The sequence below is a fragment of the Vicia villosa genome, unplaced genomic scaffold (genome assembly GCF_029867415.1).
Source record: "Vicia villosa cultivar HV-30 ecotype Madison, WI unplaced genomic scaffold, Vvil1.0 ctg.003731F_1_1, whole genome shotgun sequence".
Classification (NCBI taxonomy): Eukaryota; Viridiplantae; Streptophyta; class Magnoliopsida; order Fabales; family Fabaceae; genus Vicia; species Vicia villosa.
The window spans coordinates 167,791-176,311 of record NW_026706285.1 but is presented as its reverse complement, the minus strand read 5'-3'; the positions used below and the strand labels follow the sequence as shown (position 1 = coordinate 176,311).

General features: G+C 31.4%; 1 long non-coding RNA gene across 4 annotated transcripts; it reads right to left on the bottom strand.

The window, feature by feature from the left end:
• Positions 1 to 3,287: 3,287 nt before the first annotated feature.
• LOC131641426 (uncharacterized) lies at positions 3,288 to 7,898 on the bottom strand. 4 transcript variants are annotated; one of them, XR_009295538.1, is made up of 12 exons: positions 7,499 to 7,898; positions 7,067 to 7,296; positions 5,852 to 6,910; positions 5,736 to 5,773; positions 5,587 to 5,654; positions 5,439 to 5,507; positions 5,212 to 5,272; positions 4,839 to 4,980; positions 4,654 to 4,742; positions 4,384 to 4,559; positions 3,928 to 4,037; positions 3,288 to 3,845 (listed from the first exon to the last, which is right to left on the bottom strand). It is a non-coding gene; the product is annotated as an uncharacterized LOC131641426 (long non-coding RNA). The 4 variants fall into 4 exon arrangements; XR_009295539.1 differs by having other exon boundaries at positions 5,736 to 6,021; positions 6,844 to 6,910; XR_009295537.1 differs by having other exon boundaries at positions 4,384 to 4,575; positions 5,736 to 6,910.
• Positions 7,899 to 8,521: the final 623 nt, after the last annotated feature.

Genomic DNA, 8,521 nt, shown 5'->3' with positions numbered 1-8,521 from the left:
CCCTAATACAAATACTATACTATGTCAGACCCCATGTTTCTATGTTGCCTCATGTATTTTAGTGTCGTCTGTGTCTTAATAAGAATGACATGCACAATGTTCCTCCGAGGAGAGCGTTTTGGAAAAACTCCTCTATTTATACTCGTCCGCACAATATCCATAATGCATCAAATGTAGGCAACACATCAACAACATTATCTTACCTAGCATGCTCCCCATCTAATATCTCCTAATGATCTGATTAGGTGGATCTCCCAGACCTGGCCTAGATGAATCTTCTAGTGTCATATAAGTATGTGACACTCTGAAATACTACTACACATAGCTAAATGCACAACTCTAGTCACTAGGAGCTACGATACCTCATGCTTCAAATGGTTCCAGATGATTTAAAAAATCATCATACATAGCATCTACATCTCTGCGGGGCAATAGCAGGAGGAGTATAATCGGAAGGGTCGTTGCAATAAATTACATATATCTGAACTGGCGCATGACTCGCTCAAGCAGATGTAGATACATCAGATATGACCCATAAACCAACCATCTAAATCAAAAGGATATTTCTTTTGTCATCCGTTGTGCATACAGACTCTCTAGGTATCCAAATCTAGCATGACACCCTTAGGTGTCTTCTTTCATCTCCTTCAGGGCATCCTCTAGGTCAGCTCCGATTAGGTCACCATCATCTTTAGTGTCTCATATATGCTAATCCTAGAGTGGTCTAATAATCTTCCCCTTATCGGGAGATGCAGCAGGTATGACACATCATCTAGTGTGATGGGCATCTGTTAAAGATGAAAATATGAAGTCTAAAAGTGTCAACTTTCAACAAACACTGACAATATACCATGGTGAATGGTAGAATAACCAATCTTGCATAAGTCTCGCAACCCAAATAGTTGCATCACACCTTAAAATCACTGCTCCTGAGATGCAGCCTCGCAATCTTTCGAGCCATGGTTTATGACTTTTAAAGCATCTTGGTACATAATTTTAAGCATCACATCAAAAAGTTTGAATATCATAATACATTTGTCGCAAAGAATAAATAAAGATAAATTTTACCTCTCCGTCCCACACATGCCTGGCAATATGGTCCACATATAAATGCAATAGTAATAAGTCATATAAGCCTCCTTAAACCCCTCGGGAACGACTGCAACAATATTAGGTGCCTCAACCTGTACTAGCGGGGCTTCTAAGGCATAAGGAGGTGATACCTACCTACTTCGGGAAGACGAAGTCGGGGTGCCCGAACCCCGAAAGTTGATGCCTCCGCGTCAATCAAACTAGAATTTACTAGTGGTTGCGAGGGTCAGGCTATTTCCTTATAACTCGGTGCATGCTGTGACACTATTCTAAGCCTTAATCGATCTTGATTACCATCCATAATGCTATAATTTAACCACAAAAGCAATACATATAGTAGAAAAAATCAAACCCAGATGAAACACAATGAAAATAAAGCCAAATACTATAGACAAACATAATATAAAAATGCATTTTTGGATTATGGAAAATCAAAATTTGAACAAATACGAAAGTGTATTTCTGTATTAACCTCCAACTCAGAAAAAACGAAAAAAATAATATAAATGCATAGAAGTCCAACATTATAAAAAAAGCATTTCTCATATAAACTACATATCAAACACATTTCTTACTTAAATAACCTATCTAAATTACCTATTACACAACCTAACACTCAATTTTTACAAATGTATAGAGAAATAAAAAAACTTACTAAATGTGAGTTTCATATTAAACTCTTTGATTGTTTGGATGTTGAGAGTAGAAACTTGAAAGTGAGTTGAGAGAGTTTGAGAGAGTAAGAGATATGTGAGGAAGAAAAAAAGTCTAGTGTATTTTTGATTAAAAATTCACTCGGATGTGCATTTTTGTATGTTATACTGAAATACATCTTTGTATTAATTTTTGACGTAAAATTAGAATCTGACTCACCAACGAGTGAATTGTGTGTAAATAAAAAATGTTCAAAAATATATTTTAAAATTCTAAAAGTAATTTTAGTTTTTCCCGAGAATGTAGGAGAAAATTAAGAAACAGCGATCTCCATTTTCTATACCATAATATTTGGAAATTTCTTTACCCACCTCCTAACCTTCTTAGTCACCTCTGGCGAATTTACCAAAATACCCCTTGTTTAGGAAATACATTTCCGAAAACTCGAAAAAAATGTGTTTTCGGAGATGCATTTCCGAAAACACCCCTTTTTTGAGTTTTCGGAGATGCATTTCCGAAAACACCCCCTTTTGGGAGAGGGGTATCTTCGGAGATGCATATCCGAAATATTCCAAGACCAAATTGGTCTTGGAATGTTTCGGATATACACTTCCCAAAGAATTCAATAATTATTAAAAAATTAAAATCAAGATGAATCAATACAATTAATAGGTATAAAATCAAGGTGAATCAATAAAATGAAGGTGAATCAATAAAATCAAGGTGAATCAAAATTTCCTAAACAATTTTAAAGTTAAAAATTATTTTACTAACTTATATAAATCAAAAACATTTTAATTTCATAAGTAAATTTTGAATTATATAGAGTTAAATATAAAATTTATTCATTAAATAAAATTAAGACAAAATTTTTTTTTTAATTTTTTTAAACTAAATAAAAAATTATAACTCATTTTTAATTATGAATCAAAATAGAAATATATAAATATATAATAATAATTATTAATTTTGTAAGTGAAATATATATATATATATATATATATATATATATAATATATATATATAAATATATATAATAATTATTATAAATTAAAACACTCATTTTTTTAATTTTTATAATTATTATATAAATATATAAATATATTTATAATTAATATATAATAATTATTATATAAATATATAAATATATAAATATATAATCATTTTTATAAATATGTAATAATTATTATAATTATTATATAAATATATAAATTAAAACACTCATTTTTTTTATAAATATATAATAATTATTATAAATATATAAATAAAAAATTATAACTCATTTTGTAAGTGAAATTATTTTAATTTTTTTAATTAAAATTATTTTAAATTTTAAAATATGAATCAAAATATAAATATATAATAATTATTATTCATAACTCATAAATTATATCAAAATATATAATTATTATTATTCATTACTCATAAATTATATCAAAATTATGTTCCACTTCATACTAAAATTTTTAGAGTAATTTAATAGTCCTATCACCTACCGTATCTTACAATGAGACAACAATACAAAAACTAAGTATCTGCTACCTTCCCTCTCTTGTTTCTTTAGTAAAATCTCACTTGTTAGATGAATTCAATAACTAAGTTTTAACACCAGAATATACACTACTAGAAATACTCAAATTTCCTGCGGATTTACCTGCAGATTTTAGCCAAATTTCCGCAGGAAACACGTTTCCTGCGGATTTTCCTGCGGCTTTATGTCCCCAGCTAAAACCTTCGTGGGTAATATTTTCGGCAGCAAATTCCGCAGGTAATTCCGCAGGTATATCCGCAGGAAATTTCCGCAGGTAAATCCGCAGGAAATTTCCGCAGGTAAATCCGCAGGTAATTTCTATCTCAAATTAAAAAAAATTATAAACTTTTGAAACATTATAAAAAAAAGAATGATATCAGTAAGCACTAAGTAGTAGGTGAAGAATAAAATCCATAGTAGAATGATCTTCTGAAAATAAGGGTGGAAAACAAAACTTACTGGAAGTCCAACAGCACACATAGCAAAGCTATAGTGTTTGTTCCGACACGAAGATTTACATCGCCAATATATCTGAATCTCCTGTCCTCCCTCGTTCCATAGGCAGAGCCTGTTTTCAATCATATATATCATGTTTCTTTTCCCTTTTCTATGGAAGCGTGATCTACTAAAGAAGAAAATTAACTACATACCAGAAAGTCGACCATTGATAAAAACATGCACAGCATGGCCAGTGGACTGAACAATGAGAGAAGGGAGTTTGCCTCCATGGAGAAAGGATTCGGACGAATCAACATCAACGCTGTAGACACATCGATATGAAATAAATCAGTACAGCAAAAATGGTTTTTAAATCTCCTTCTTTTAGCTGCTGAAACCTTAGAGATTCAGTCAAAATGTCAAAGTCGAGCAATTTTAGATGTCAATATTCGGTACAACATCTAGAATCTAGAAATATCAAAATCAGTTATCTGTTTCCATGGTTGATGCAACTTGCAAGTGATCTTTACGATGCTAGAAAGATGCAAGAGAAATGCTAAGCATTACGACTCAATAATGGTCATTGTTAACGTATGTTGGATGAAAATAAAGAACGGCTAGAGAACCAAAAGGAGAAAAATGTAAACAACTTACAAAATCAATCTTACCTAGTTATATACCAAAGGTAATCACTTATATCTCATGTTACATTTATCTGTTCCAAGAGACCAGAAGCAGTGATTGTATTTGTAGAACTAGAAGAAGTATCTTCAACGAAACTCTTCCATGAGAACATATGAGTATTTGTAGGAAACATTTCCATCTGAGATGTTTGCACTCCAACCTAACATAGGAAGAAACTGAAGTCAGTGGTTTACATTTCCGCAAGACCATTTCCGCAATTACATAATATGGGAGTAACTGTAAAAAATGATTACCAGCCACTCCAAGCCTCTGTCCACATTGTAGGCTTGTAAGGTTTATTGGGAGTAAATTTATCACAATAAAAGCCATTGCAAGTGTTTATCTGTCACATAACAGGAAACATACTAGTTTATCAGTCACATGATGTTACCGGTGCATAATGTTAACAACCTCTAAGGGAGAGAGTGAGAAAAATTACCACTAGATCTGGAGCATCGTCTTCCTTGCACATCACCCATGGAACCCCGGTTCCCATTTCAACAGCCATTTTTGCAGCCCAGCTCATATAATTATAGCCAACAGGTCCAAGTAATTTACTCTGCCCCATACTCATTCTCAATCTGAAACAACATAAAGTGTATCTATCATTATTGTTGTTGTTACAAACAAAACTGGATCTAGAAGAAAAGTTAACCACAATTAGTACCTTTCCTAAAAAATAAAAGGGAATTTTGGCAGTTTATAAATGCACAAAAAACTACTAACAATTAATAACAGAGGTTAAACCTCAGAGGTGTGTTTTTGGAGTAAATGAAAAAAGAAACATTTAAACAAAAGATATACATATGTACCAAGACATTGACACCTCACTGAATTGCTTGAACACTAGTAGCACCCATTGTTCAATCCATACTGCAAAACATGAAATTAAAAAAATGTATAATTCAATGTAAGTACATGTGTTGTTGGACACCGAATGCGTATTCAATCCGAATAAGCTGCAAATATGGCAATCCAATAAGTGATTCTAGGATAACAATTATCCAAGTGCTATAAACTTCTCAAAATATGATAATACCTTAGAAATTCAAGAGAGGTGCAACTCTGAGCAACAACTATAACTCCCTCATCGGTCACACGTACACACCTATCACGTAAAAACAGATACAGCTCGATTAGTTTCATAAAATGAGATAGACGAATATTCAAGTTGATCGTGAGTTTACCAAGTCAGATTGAGGGATACAAGGTTCTTGCATTTCGAAATACATTCAAGTCCTTCGTCTGAAAGATTCTGCAAGGCAAACTTATTTCTATTAGCAGTTTGCATTAGATAGAATTGTGCGGAGAAATCTACAACAACCGAAGATTTTACCTGGGCACCACAGAGATCCAAAAACATGAGCTGTGAAACTGAATAAGAGTAATGCAGTGAATTTTCAGGGAAAGAAAGACAAATTGAACTTCAATAGGTTGAGTTTCAATTCATACCTAGACACTGCATAGAGATTCAAACTTTGAAGGGATAAGCATTTCTGCAACAACTGCTTCAGCCCTTCGTCGGTTAACTTAACTTTGGAAAGGCATAGATAAACACTAACCGTCCATAAAACATCCACCATGATAGAAGATTAACATTCAAGCCCCAACTCAGAATCAACCTAATAAACTCATTGTGGCATTTCAACAAACAATTTGTTTTCAAAAATCACCAAGTTTATAATCAATGTAAACTGAATTTTCTTATGTCAACCATGAAGAATTAATTCATTACTACAATGGCTTGTTATTTAATTGTTCATCCCTATTACATAGAATCTTACACCTTTAGAAAAAGAAAAACTTAGTTCACTAGCTAAGATTGGCACCAGTATAAATCTCAGCTCTGCATCACACCTTCTACTAATTTATACATGATTTGTCACAACTCTCTTATTCCTTCAATCATTTGTCACGTGTTTAGAGTTTTGAATTGTGTGTATGTACAAAGAAATTAATCATGAAAGCTAAAACTAAAAAATATATAATTCTACTATTCTCTTTTCTTAATTTAAGAACTATTTAAAGGAGAAGACCTAAAGATTTTTTGTAGCATAGCCAAAATGCAAACATGTTAATTAGTGACTGTGAGGGATTTATATATGTTCTTCAAAGGACTATAGTATAGGTGAATGGTATTGTTTTCAGGAAATTTTGGATGCACAACTTGAAGTGAAGTGCTTAGATATGGCTTATCAAATTGTGGCTCTAACTCAACACTTAGAAGCTTTCTAGTAAAAGTTGATGCCAAAGCAAAGAAAAATTAGGGTGTTACCAAAAATCAACACTCAACACTTCAACAGATATACTAAATGTTCTTCAAGAAAAATTAAATGTTACCAAAAATCTATCTAACTAATTAATACTTTTTATTAATTTGATTCAATAACATAATTGAAAAAATTAATATTGGAGAGCATTTAGCAGTGAGGTAAATGGTGTACATCTTCTGGAGCATGGCAACATTCAGCTACTTCTTCAATTGTCAATGGCTCAATAGGCTCCTTGCATCTGAAAATACAAAACAAGCAAATTGCAATTAGTAGCGAACCGGACAGTATCTTTAAAAAGAATACCTAACTACAGCATATTAGTTCAATCTCTCCTCTCAAACTAATATTCTCTTCGATTTGTCATTTACAAGTAGATCCCTTTTTCATAACTAACCTGTCAATTCTTGTAAGTCTCTGGCCTTTCAACTCTCTCTGCTCCCTCACAAGCTATCACATTTATTGCATCCCTTCCATATAACCCTTTCTCAAACATCAACCTATATGGATCTTCCTGCGAATTGTACTCAAATGGAACCTTGAACTTCTTGCAGTACTTCTCAAGTCGCCGACCCGTCTCCTCAACCCTTTCTGCAGGCCTAAATCCTGGCTGAGGAAGATCAAATCCTGTAATACGAATTAATTAAAAACTAATCAACAAATAACCTAATGATATGTTACCTATCAACAACTAATCCCTGATAAATAACCTGCATTGCTGAAACTGGAAGGCAATTAAAAAACATAATGATATACACTACAGCTTAACATCATTGATTTCACGAATTAAATAAAAAAGTGATTAAGAAACGATGAAACGGAATCGAACCGGAAAGATGAGAGAAGTCTTTGAGTTTATTGGCGAGGCCACCGGCGGGAGAGTCGTTGGGAGTTTCCTTGACGAGGTAGACGTAAGTGAAGCCGCCTTCTCCGAGCTGACGCAAGACGCGGAAGCGATTCTCGTTGATCCAAACATCGCCACCTCCGTTCACGAAGTAGCATAATGCATTTAAACTGAAATTGTCTAATACAAAAATCCAACTGGTTCAGGTTAAAGGTCACGTGATGATGAACACAAAAATGACCTCCTTTCTTCGATTGGAGGTGAGGTGACGGAGGAAGAGGCAGAAGGTGGTTCGACGGCGGCGCTAGGGTTTTCAGAGAGAAAGAAGAAAACATAACGAGTTCACCTTTTGCATATTGGAAAAATGAAAGAGAAAATGTTTAAAGGTAAAAATGATAAAATAAAATAGTGTAAGAAAAAAATAATACTTTTAATACTTATATGCTTATTAAACCTTTTTTTACTAAAATGTAAAATTAAATAAAATTATCTAAAGATAAATTTAAAAAGTCAAAATTTATTTTAATTCAAAATAAAAAATTAAATATAATTTCATATAACACATTATTATTATTATTATTATTATTATTATTATTATTATTATTATTATTATTATTATTATTATTATTATTATTATTATTATTATTATTATTATTATTATTATTATTAGAGTAGGATTTTTAAAATTAAAACTTTTAAAATAATTAACAATTGAACAAATATAATTTTATATAACACAAAATATATATTTGTTAAAAGAAATTAAATTCAAAATTTAGAAAAAATTTATAGTAAAAGATATAATGACATTAATAGAGAAATTTATACATTATATATCATATTTGTTTCAATATGTTATTTTTAAAATTATAGATTATTTGGTCCAATATAAAATAGATAAGTTGAAGAATTATATATATATATATATATATATATATATATATATATATATATATATATATATATATATATATATATCATTTATAAAGTTAATTAAAATAAAATAGA